This window comes from Sceloporus occidentalis, unplaced genomic scaffold (genome assembly GCF_023333645.1).
Source record: "Sceloporus occidentalis isolate IW3139 unplaced genomic scaffold, rSceOcc1.0.p SCAF_8, whole genome shotgun sequence".
Lineage (NCBI taxonomy): Eukaryota > Metazoa > Chordata > Lepidosauria > Squamata > Phrynosomatidae > Sceloporus > Sceloporus occidentalis.
Window position 1 is genome coordinate 3,546,311 of NW_028316988.1, and position 12,449 is coordinate 3,558,759.

Genomic DNA, 12,449 nt, shown 5'->3' on the forward strand with positions numbered 1-12,449 from the left:
ATTATAATAGTTTAAACATACCGCAGGCTGTTGATAGAGGTATCATATTTTCCATTCACAAGCATTTAACATATGCTTAAGAATGGAGCAAGGGAGAGCAGGGTAGCGTTTGTTGTTTAAAATTGGTTTTGATTTAGAAGTTTGGAGGGGAAGGAAATCATCTTTAGCCCTGTGGCTTGTGTTTTTGACATGTCTAATCTCTCTCTTTCGTTCTCCGCACATGTGTAAATTCTTAACTAGCTAAAGATTTGGCTCCTCCGCCTCTAAAAATATTATTAGGATGCGCCATGGAATAATTCATACTCGGAATAGCTGTTGCTTTATTTAGACTAACTAATAGGACTACTAGCCTAAATAAAACACTAGCTATTGGAAAGTTTTGGATGCTTGGTTCAACCCCACCAGTTAAAATAAACATTAACATTTGTGCCCTGGCTTGTCTGAAAATCTTGGTTTCAAGACAGTGGGGCCCTTCCTGAAATTAGAGGCTAAAACCTTCCAAGTTTTGGCATGTGTTTATCTTTGATCGGTTTAAATGTACCGTGAGGCAGAATTGTATTATGACTGTGTTTCAGAACATGTGTGTTCGCCTTTGACTGGCAACGGAATATCTGGCGCACTTGAAGCTTCTAGTCTTGTATTTGGGCTCTGCCCCTTGCCCTTCTTTCCCTTTGGACTCTCGAAAGAGGATGGAAATACGCGAAATTGGAATTAATTACTAACTAGCAGAGTGAAATGTAGTATGAAGTGCCATACTTTCACTGTGTTTGAACTATTTAGAGGACTTAACTCATCTTTGTAATTTCAGAAAAGTATAGTAGCTCACCCAGCAATAATAATTGCTACTACTGTCAGAAATGGGCAGACATAACATATATACTCCACTATAAGTCGACCTCATGTATAAGTCGAGAGCAAGTTTTGGGCCCCAAATTATGGATTTTGCTATGACCGGTGGATAAGTTAAGGGTAAAATTTAAGGGCACATAGCAAAGAATCTAAAACAGTGGTCCCCAAACTTTGCTCTTTAAGGGATTTTGGACTTCAGCTCCCAGAATCTCAGACTATTGGCCCACATGGATGAGGCTTCTGGGAGCTGATGTCCAAAATCTCTTAAAGGGCACAGTTTGGGGACCGCTTACCTAAATGATGAAGCAAAGCAAAATAATGTCAGAGAACTTACAAAATCCAGTGTATGTGTAGTTTTAAATTATAAATAACAGCCTGAGTTTGTATTTCCAACTAGAGTATACTTATTTAATTGTATGCCCTTTACGTTATGAGTTTTATGTAAGTGTTCACTTAACATTAACAGTCCATTTCACAAATCTACTCTCGTTGGAACTAACAATTGGACTTAGACCACTGTTTCACCTTAAACTTCGGTATATATTAATTGTAGGAAGATGCTGCAGTCTTCTTTAACAAAAGACTGTAAGCCAGAGACCTTACTCCTCTGAATTAGATAGTAAGACCTAGTTCTTTTACCCAGGTGCTAACTAAGGCCTGATACAGACAGGCCAAAATAAAGCTGCATCGAGTCACTTTGGAGGTATGCTGTTTAAAAGATACATGCATCCTAAGAGTCCGGAAGCCGCACCAAAGCCATGATCCAGTCCTAAGGACTGCAGTGCAGCTTTGGTGCAGCTTCCAGACTCTTCGGATGCATGCATCATTGAAACACCATGCCTCCAAAGTGATCTGAAGCAGCTTTATTTTGGCCTGTCGGTATAGGGCCTAAATCTCATAGAGACATTGGCTGGGTTCAGATATTGAACCAAATCATGGTGGGCATTAGCTATAGTTTTGAACCCATACCATAGTTTCAGCTTCTTGAAATACAATACAACAAGCAAACTGTGGTTTGTAACTGCTGAGCTATGTCCTCAGAGCTATCCAAAGCTGGCCAGGAGGCCGTATTTACAAAGCAAAACCATTTTAGGTCTGTCTCCCTCACCCTGCCATTCAATATAGGAAAAATATTGCTTAATTTATGCTTAATTTATGGTGTTCGCTTTTCTTGTGGCAATGTTAATGCACAAAAGAGCAATGGGCTTCTTCCTTAAAGTGACTTCGACATAAAGGTGATCACCTATTTTGAGTGCTGCATATCTGAATACCAATTTTGTGGCACATTAAGCTTAATGATATTCAGACCAATAATGGAATACATCAAGGTTGAAAATCCATACACCCCCTAAGTCACACTTGCCAAATTCTTAGAAATCAGCGGCAGGGCTGGAAATGTTTGATGCCAGTGCCAAGATATTTTGAGGATGAAGTGCCTTTGGTCTTTTCTAGCCCTGAAACATCTCAGGGTTAAAGAAGCTCACTTTAAAAACAATGGTTTTCAGAGTGCATTTAATAAAGGGAAAGCACAATGTTAGGAAATTAGATTTTGAGATGGGGGGAAAAAAGTCCTGACCCATTTAAAAATCTCTCTATATATAGCAGTGCTGAGTTTTAAAGGTACTGATTCTGTGCCCCTATGGAATTCTTCTCAAGCAGCATTCTAAAACTGCCGGTTTCTCGGTGGGTGCAAAGAGGTGACAGTTGGGGACAAGATATTAAAGAAGAGAAAAGATTGCACTCGGAACCTGCTGAGCTTTCCAGGAGAGTTGGGACAACTTGATGCAACGTGACACAGAAACTTTGCACTGCTGCCAAAGTGGAAAAGGTTTAAGGAGAAAAAAGTAAGTAAGGAGGGAGGGAGGCATATGGGGGCTTCAGTTGTTTTGGACAACAAAGGTCCTAAACACACTGCAGAAAAAATCCAGTTTGAGACAACTGCCCTGGCTCAGTACTAAAAAATCCTGGGATTTGCACTTTGTTGTGGCACCAGAGCCCTCTGACAGATAAGGTTAAATGTCTCCCAGAATACATTTCCTAGAATTTCCTAGCATTGAGCCAAGGCAGTTAAAGCAGTCTCAAGCGGGATTATTTCTGCAGTGTGTTTTGGAGCAAAGTCTCAGCAGTCCCAGAGTGGAAAAGCCTACATCTGTTATAACAGTGTTTTGTTTATGTCAGCCTGGCTTCACCAACATGGCTTCCCACAATGGAACCTGGGAGATTGTAATGCTGAAGTGTATTGGGAAAGACCAAACGGACGTCTTTGATTCCACAGTATGGCCTGTTACAGACTGCCAAAATAAAGCTGCTTCGTATCTCTTTGGAGGTATGCTGTTTAAATGATGCATGGGTCCTAAGAGTCCGGAGGTCGCGCTAAAGCCACACTCCATTCCTAAGCACTGGAGTGCAGCTTTGGTGCAGCTTCTGGATTCTTAGGATGCATGCATCATTTAAACAGCACACCTCCAAAGAGACCCGAAGCAGCTTTATTTTGGCAGTCTGTAACAGGCCTATGTTTCCTTATGGTGAAATCCTATGTGTGTGGCTACTCAGTAGTGAATTCAGTTACGATCTATGAAAATTAACAGGGAAGTATGTGTAGGACCTCAACATTTAGCATATATACTCGACTAAGTTGACCTCATGTATAAGTTGAGGGTAGGTTTTGGGGCCAAAACTATGGATTTTGATATGACCCATGAATAAGTCGAGGGTAAAAGGATCTAAAGGACAAAGCAAAGGAAAACAATGCCAAAGACCCTACAGAATTCTGACAGGTGTAACTGTGTTTACACTGAAGACTCTTCTCAGATCAGTGATAACCATGGTTTGACATGAATGTCTGAAGTGGCATAATCCTAGTTGGCGCTAATCGAAGTTTAGTCCCTTAAACCAGTGACTGGCTCAGGAATCTGTGACAGATATCTCAGTTGTGCATTAGGACTGGGATGCATATTGGAAACTATTTGCATGTTATATATTAGCCACCCCTGTGCTTTATTTGTAATGCTCAGAGGGAGTAAAGGGAAGACTTAATGCTTTTAAGTTGTCAGACTACCTGTTCTGAACATGCCTTGTTATGAAATATTTTCCCCCTTCCTCCACTGGTTGCTTCAAGCTGAATATCTTAGAAGGCTTACAGCTTCTCCGCAGGGGAATAAATAGTATTCTAAAGCAGAACGAGATGTGACCTAAGTAGCAGCGGGAAGGAAAATGTCAACACACCCTGCGTTTCGTATCACTGGAGTTAAACAGGTTGGTTTGGTCAGATCTAGACCATGCGCAAAGGCACATCAAACTTGTTTTGAGAAACGTTTTGTGAAGAACGTGCGTTCGTTACTCTTGATAAAAGGATTTCACAAACTGTTTCTAGACAGTGCAAGTTGTATCCTCTGTGCAAAGCATGCTGAGTTTTTTTTTTTTTTTGGGGGGGGGGGGAAATCACAGTTTGCTTTCAAAATATTCTTCTGTGACCTGCTCAGCTTTAAGTGCTTAGTACATTTTAATAATGCATTTCTAATGTGATCTATCTGATAAGGCAAAGTGCTCTTACAATTAGTTTTGCCTGCAGAAGTATGTTTATCTGGTCGCCTTTAAGCCTCTTCTTCCTCCTCCTCCTCCTGGTGCAGTTCGTCTAGTAGGTGAAGTATTTATGCATGCCTTGATAAGAGCTAATTCTCTCCGAAAGAATTCCTGAGAATGGCTGTTGCTCGATAGATCTTACAGTATATCTCCATTTAATGTTCTTCAGGTGTACTAAAGCTCTCACAAGAGGGTATAAATTATTTCTGTGCTCTCTCAAAACTGCGTTGAAGGCAGAACCTCATCACAAAACACTGAATGCTTGTGGGCCGTTTCATGCTCATTGGAAGGGCCTGTCCCCCGAAATAGAGCCAGTGGTCTAATATAGCATAATAGGTTGATAGGTCCATCTATTCCAGCAGTTTTCAAATAGTCGCTTTCCATATACTTTGTTCATGGGCCACTGAATCCAAGGCAGACTTTGGGGAGCAGCCTCTGGTGTAGTCTGCGTTTGCAGGAGAATGAGGTTGTACAATTTTGGGCAGGCAAAAGGCATCAAGATTCAATCTTTGTCCCAGGAAGGACTAGGAAATATTTTTGTCTGCAACCATAGAGCAACGCTGACCCATTCCACTTACTCCCAAAATTGGAGAAAACACTCCAGTTGCCCATAGCATCCCGTCTCCCTTGGGGACATTTTTGGTCTCCCTTACCTTTTAAAGACATGTTTGAGCTTTTAAACACTGTTTTTAATCCTAACTAGAAAGCTTGATTGTTTCCTGGTTTGGAAGAAAGTTCCTGTAAGCCCTAAAAAGGCCAGAGGGAAGCTGAAAACATCCAATGTGGTGAAATGGGCAGTAGCCCCACTGAGACTTGGGGTGCTCTTTCAATTTTGGAGTTCTCTCTCTCAATATATATACTGGCATAGGCCTGTTACAGACTGCCAAAATAAAGCTGCTTCGGGTCTCTTTAAATGATGCATGGGTCCTAAGAGTCCGGAGGTCACGCCAAAGCCACACTCCATTCCTAAGCACTGGAGTGCAGCTTTGGTGCAGCTTCCGGATTCTTAGGATGCATGCATCATTTAAACAGCATGCCTCCAAAGAGACCCCAAGCAGCTTTATTTTGGCAGTCTGTAACAGGCCAAAGATTAGAGTGCAACGCTGGACCTTCAGGGAGCCTTGACAGGCCATGCCCTCATTTTCACATACGCATGCCCTCCAGATTTGAGAAGTGTGTGTGTATTGTTCTTCTCCTCAAATTTGGAGGGCGTGGGTATGTGAAAATGAGGGCATGCCCTGTCCATTAAGGTCCACTGTACCTCTCTAGTCTATACCAGTTGCCCACTCTTGCCCTAAAGCAATGGTCCCCAAACTGTGCCCTTTAAGGGATTTTGGACTTCAGCTCCCAGAATCCCAGACTATTGGCCAAGATGGCTGAGGCTTCTGGGAACTGAAGTCCAAAATCACTTAAAGGGCACAGTTTTTGGGGACCACTGCCCTAGAGGGACCCTCTCAGTTTGCATAGACTGCTCTGAGCTGTTGGTTTGAGAATCAAATCAATCGTCTTATTCTACGTAAGGCAGCTTCCTTTGGACTGTTTCCAGCAGGGAAACAGAGAACTCACATTATTGAATGCTCCTTCCATGCAGATATCTGGAAACTCAACACACCAGGGAGAAACGTGGGCTAGTTTCCTACTTGGAGGGTATGTTATTCCACAGGGGAGCACTAACACATGAGAGCTATCCATTGACAATTCAATGCACCTCACCCATTGACAATTCAATGCAGTTCATTCAGCTCCTACATTTGCAGCTTACTGTGTTTGTACATACAGTAGGATCTCCTTCCTTCCAAGGAATGCCACCTTTCAAAACCACTGACTTAACCTTTAAAGTTTAAATATTTAAAGTTAAAGGTGGCTCCCTGGTCCTTAAAGCAAACTGTGTTCCCTGTTTAGATTTTGTCAGATACACATGCTCTTATTCAAAAATGTGTTTTCTCTCTCTCTCTCTCTCTTTCTCGCTCCCCCTCTCTTTCCCCTACAAATAGCAGGAGTTAATGACAGTGTGTCAAAGCTTTAACTTTGAATTTCCCCAGCTTTTGTTGGTTTGTGTCACAACCTTAATGTTACTTAAACTAGGTATTCCATTTAATTATAATGCTTATAATAAAGTCAGATGTCAGCTCACTTGGCTGCATGCTTAGGCCTGTACAAGGCTGAGTGCTTTGCTTGTAACTGCATCCCTTGTCTCCTTTCATTATCTGTTAATGGTACTCAACATGACAGGGTTGTTTTGATAAATGAAGGCAGCACTGAAACGTGGCCTGGATTTTTTCCCCCTTCTCTCTCCTCTGGATTGGGAGCAGCTCTTCCACAGCATCTGATGTTCACGCCAACTGAGTATTTTGTGTGGTGTTTGTCCTTTTGTTTAAGAAGGAAAAAAGGACATCACACTTGAATTGTAAGCTTTGCAGTCTGTTAAATGAGCTGCACTGTTGTTTGTCGGTGTTTTCTCCTGGTCTGCGAGCTTCTTGCTTTGTGCAATGCTAAATGCTATTCCTATGGCAGACCCAATCTGTTGCAGTCAGTTGAATTTTCAACTGGTTTTCAATGCGAATCCGCTGAAATTGTGACTCTGTTTAGAAAACCTGGCCTACTTGCATTCACAGACACATCTAACCTGCATTGAAGGGGCAGTTACCATATTCTTTCTTCTGTTCCTAAAGATAACATTTATATCCTCTCCAGTATACCATCTTTACTAAGGACTGAAACAACATGCAGGCTTCTGACTAACATCTCCAATTGTTTTTTCCCCCCGTCTTGTTTGGTTTGTAACATCTTGCCTGATGGAGAAGCCCATGGAGCTTTGAAAGCTTGCAACACTGTGCATTTCGGTTGGCCAGTAAAGGTATCACTGATGGATTTTTGTTTAAAGATACACAGATATCCATGCGTAGAACCATAGCGTTGGGAGAGACCTCAAGGGCCAGCAATGCCTTTCCTATATCTAAAATAGTAAGGAGAAAGGGAGTATGATTCAGATGCGGGTGCTACTGGGAAACTGGTGTGATAGACAGCTTATGAGAGGCTTTCATTTCTTCACTTTGTTATGAAGTTGGGTAATGTTGGGGCCAGTTGCACTCTTTCAGCATACCTCACCTCAAAGGGTTGTTGTGAGAATAAAATGGATGCCGACAACATGCATGCATGCCATCCAGAGTTCCTTGTGGGAACTTGGAATTTTATTCAATAGTAATGCTGATTGGATATTAAGAACTAAGACCTGTTGAATCAGACCAGTGGCCTCTCTAGTCCAGCAGCCTGGTCTAGAGCTGGTGACCAGATGCTCCAGGGAACTCCACAAGAAGGATGTACAGTGGTCCCTCCACATTTGCTGGGGTTGAAGGACCCAAATGAATGTGGAAACGTCACAAATAAAAAAATACTAAGAGAACACCTCTTTAGGAACCCCGGGGTCCTCCACTGCAACTCTATGGTCAGCATCTGACTGAAGTTGAACATAGAATCATGCTGGAGGACTTACAGATGCCCAGAGAAGTGTTTTCTCCAGGAACTTCTAGACTCTCCAGTTCAATGCCCAGCAGAATTGCTCTGAAGGACCTAGAGATTCCTAGAGAGAACATACTGTATTAAGCAAAACCCACAAAAAATCAAAGCCACAAAAGTCAAAGCCACAAATGTGGGGGGACCAACTGTAAGTGCAGTAGCACCCTGCTGTTCACATTTCTGAGCAACTGATATTCAGAGGCACACGGCTTCTTTTTCTGGATGTTCCAGTTTTTCTGGGCAAAGACTTCCCAACGTATAGGGCTCTAAAACAGAGCCAGTGCGCAACGTCATTTCATGGTCGTGCGCTCCTTTTGCAGACAAGGGAAATAGCCAAATTTACGTTTCCTTGTTTGAAAGTATTTTTATCCTGCTTTTCTATTTTTGAAAAACCGCTCAAGCTGGTTTAGCAGGAGGAAACAATAGATAAAAATAATTTCACTTTAACAAATCACAAAGATTCACATTACCACCTTGGCAGGACTAATGCCTGAGAGAAAAAGAAAGCTCATTGTACAGCAGCAAAAGGCCTTCAGAGAGTGGTGAGCTGGGCTCTCTCAACAAGAATGTCCATAGTTTTTGTGCGTCGTGGATACATGGTTTAGGAATTAAATGATCACTTAATACACACAGAAACACACCCTTGAAAGGCTGCCTGCAGATGTCGTATTGACATTGGTTGCTTTTTCTTCTAATCTTATTTTCTGTTTTTGGACTATTGCAACCCTTGAGTACTGTTCCCTTCAGCTGATTTATGTGCATCTCATGTTTTAGAAAACAACCCTAGACTCACACACTCCCATTAAAAATTGCTTCTAACATGCAGTCCAGGAAGGGAAAAAGCAGGGGAAGTATAACAAAGCTGTAGTAAGCGGCTGAGAGTCCACTACCTTAGAAGACCATCTTGTTTTGTCGGTTGCAATACAAAAGTATTGCTGTGTCCTTAAAATGAAGGATGGGGGTAATGCAACCTGTTTGGCGATGATTCTCATTGCGCTGGGGTGCAATGGTATGTGTGGCTGAATTCTTCATCTTATTTCTCCAAATGGTGAGAGCACGGCTCTGTCACTGCCTGTCCTGTCCAACATTTTTCAGGGTTACGTGTGTGGAGGCGCCAAAATGCCTTCTCAACATGGTGGCTGTGACTTTGGAAGGCTCAGTATCTCAGTTAAAAGTTGCCCAACAGTCCTTTCAGCACAACTTGTCTCCATCTCAGTACTTTGGTTCAAACCTATCCTGTATTTAGTCATAATCCAGGACGCTGTGGATCCTGGTGCAGAAGGTACATTCATACAAAGGTGTTTTTGCCATGGAGACATGTGGATGATGCTGGTGATAGATGAGAGTGTGTCCAAAGGAGGGTGACTAAAATGGTGAAAGGTCTGGGAACCATGTCCTACGAGGAGAGATGTAAAAAGCTGGGTATGTTTAGCTGGGAGAAGACACAGTTAAGATATGATAGCCTCATTTAAGTATTTGAATTGATGTCATATTGAGGATGGAGGAAGCTTGTTTTCTGCAGCTCGAGAGACTAGGACGCAGAGCAATGGATGCAAGATATAGGAAAGGAGATTCCGCTTCAACATTATGAAGAACCTTCTGACAGTAAGAGCTGTTCAATAGTGGAGCACACTCCCTTGGAGACTGATGAAGTCTCCTCCTTTGGAGGTTTTTAAACAGAGGCTGGATGGTTGTCAGGAGTGATTTGATTGTGAGTTCCTGCATGGCAGAATGAGGTTGGATTGGATGGCTATTGGGGTCTCTTCCAACTCTATCGTTCTGTGATTCTATAGTCTCTGAATCTGCTGAACATCAGGAAGAATTGTCCTGGATTTGCTGGGAGGCAAAGTGTACAGCAAGCTGTGGCTGGAGCAGTATGTCCTTTCCGTGGCTTGATGTGTGGCAGGTCACACTTGATTAAAAAATTGGAAGAGCGGCTAAACGTAATGTCAGCTTTGTAGCTTGACTTTGGAATTGATTTTTTCCCCTTCCTTTTTGGCTGTGGCCAGTGCAGTTCCATCACTGAGCCTCTTGGTTATGAAGCTTATTTCCACTGAGCACATTCCCCTTGGATGAGCTCCCGTTGAGAAGCTAATGCGCGGCGCTGATCTTTCAAGGGAGCCGAGCTCGCAGTACACACTGTCTTCAGAGTGTATTGATCACAGGGCGGCCTTTCAGGGTGGCAAGGGGGTTATACTTCATTAGCTGGGCTGGCAGTTTAGGCAGCTGCTTGTCGCCGGTGTGGAATAGATTATGGCCTCAGGCTTGGGCCTTTTTAAACCAGGCAGAGGCCTTGCAACGGAGCACAACAGGGCAAAACAAAAATGCGAGCTCTTAACAAAGCAAGAGCTACAAATACGATGCCAGGATGGATATTCGAGATGAAGCCGGAGTGTCGATAACATGGATTGGTTGCCCTTCTGCTCTCTTCGCCATGCAGGGAATTAGGTGGGCTAGCAATTCTGACCTCTGAGCAAAATGAGGATACTAATCCAGGCAAAAGACTGAACGTAAATTAATGATGGGATTTATTCAAGGTGCGTTGCTTATCAAGTGTGCAGAGGAAGGGAATGACTTGGACTCTATGACGGATCTCCTATTAATCTTTATTATGGATGGGGTTAGGGATGAAGGCCCCTTGTGAATAACAGACTATAGCATATGTGCATCTGAGGAATTGTGTATGGAAACTTCTTTCTTTCAGTGAGTCTCAAAGGCGCTACAAGATCTCTCTACAAACTGGTACTACAGACTAACACGGCTATGTCTTTGAATTCTTTCACAGCCTTGTGTCTTGTTGGGAGTGAGTGGCTGCAGTACAGGCGTTTAACCACTGCGCCTCCAGGGCTCCTTAAGGAAGGCTGCGTTTGCATTCATGGTCCTGGGCTGCTGGTGCTGCTGGGCTGTTTTGCCTCTTTCCCCATTGCACTCCCAGATGCCTTTTCTAGCTGACCACCAGCAGCCACCCCTCCCTCCTTGATCCAGCAGCTGATGGAGGGGAGGAAGAGAAAAGGAGGCAAGAGAAAGGGAAGCTAGGGAGGGCAAGAAAAAGGGAGGCAAGCAAGGCAGGGGAAAAGGAGCCTAGGGAGGCAAGAGAAAGGGAAGCTAGGGAGGCAAGAGAAAGGGAAGCTAGGGAGGCAAGAGAAAGAGAGGCAAGCAAGGCAGGAGAAAGGGAGCCTAGGGAGGCAAGAGAAAGGGAAGCTAGGGAGGCAAGAGAAAGGGAAGCTAGGGAGGCAAGAGAAAGGGAGGCAAGCAAGGCAGGAGAAAGGGAGCCTAGGGAGGCAAGAGAAAAGGAGGCTGGGGAGGCAAGGGAAAGGGAAGCTAGGGAGGCAAGAGAAAGAGAGGCAAGCAAGGCAGGAGAAAGGGAGCCTAGGGAGGCAAGAGAAAAGGAGGCTGGGGAGGCAAGGGAAAGGGAAGCTAGGGAGGCAAGAGAAAGGGAGGCAAGCAAGGCAGGAGAAAGGGAGCCTAGGGAGGCAAGAGAAAAGGAGGCTGGGGAGGCAAGGGAAAGGGAAGCTAGGGAGGCAAGAGAAAGAGAGGCAAGCAAGGCAGGAGAAAGGGAGCCTAGGGAGGCAAGAGAAAAGGAGGCTAGGGAGGCAAGAGAAAGGGAAGCTAGGGAGGGCAAGAAAAAGGGAGGCAAGCAAGGCAAGAAAAAGGGAGGCCAGTAAAGCAAGAGAAAGGGTACCTAGGCAGGCAAGAAAAAAGGAGGCAAGCAAGGCAGGAGAAAGGGAGGCAAGCAAGGCAAGCAAAAGGGAGGCTAGTCAAGCAAGAGAAAGGGTGCCTAGGGAGGTAAGCAAGGCAGGAGAAAGGGAGCCTAGGGTGGCAAGAGAAAGGCAGGCAAGCCAGGCAAGCAGGCTGTTCCTCCTGGCCCCCGGCTCCCATAGCTGGGCTCCACTCCGGGTTTTGCCAGGCGCCGTCCGTTCTCGGCTGGGGCTGTCTTAATCCCGGCCGTCTGCCAGGGAAGCCGAAGCCTGGCCCGGAGCGAGGCATGTGGAGCAGGAGCCGCCGCGGCTGAGAGGGCCCAGCCCGGGCAATGCCTCCACCGTGACCTAGGCTGCTGCTGCTGCTGCTGCTGCCTCTGCCTCTTCCTCTGCTTCTCCCTTCCCTTTGCCCAGCCCCAGCGGCGGCGCTGCTGCTGCTGCTGCTGCTGCTGCAGTGAAGCGGGGGGCCTCCTTTTGTTCGCCAAGTGCATCTCTTTCTGTCTCCCTTTCTGCCTTCTTTCCTGGCCCTCCTTCCCCTTCCCCTTGCCTCCTCCATGGGCAGCACTGCTGAAGGCGGCAGCAGCTGCAGCAGCAGCAGCCTAGGCAGCTCTCGCCTCTGCCTCTGCCTCTGCCTCTGGAAGAAGAAAAGCAGCAGGAAGAGCAGCCCAAGGTCTGCTGGGGTCAGGCAGGAGCCACTGCTGTGATTGCAGCCTTCTCTTCCTCGCTGGCATTGCAGAGCAGAAAGCCCAAGCCTGGCTGGGGTGAGTGAGAGGAGAGACAAGGGAGGGAAGGGGGTGGCCTCCT

At 45.0% G+C, this 12,449-nt stretch overlaps 1 protein-coding gene across 16 annotated transcripts in view; it reads left to right on the top strand.

Annotated features, from left to right (window-relative positions):
• LOC149307683 (arginine-glutamic acid dipeptide repeats protein-like) overlaps positions 1 to 12,449 on the top strand; it is a 336,358-nt gene that overhangs the window by 53,155 nt on the left and 270,754 nt on the right. For 14 of the 16 annotated variants that reach the window (XM_089534241.1, XM_089534239.1, XM_089534251.1 and 11 more), the window contains one exon: positions 2,509 to 2,693. The exons of 1 other annotated variant lie outside the window; for it this stretch is intronic. The gene's annotated coding sequence lies outside the window, so the exon portion shown is untranslated. Of the gene's footprint in view, positions 1 to 2,508; positions 2,694 to 11,621; positions 12,407 to 12,449 lie in introns of those variants that run through there. One more of the 16 variants, XM_089534243.1, reaches the window with a different exon arrangement.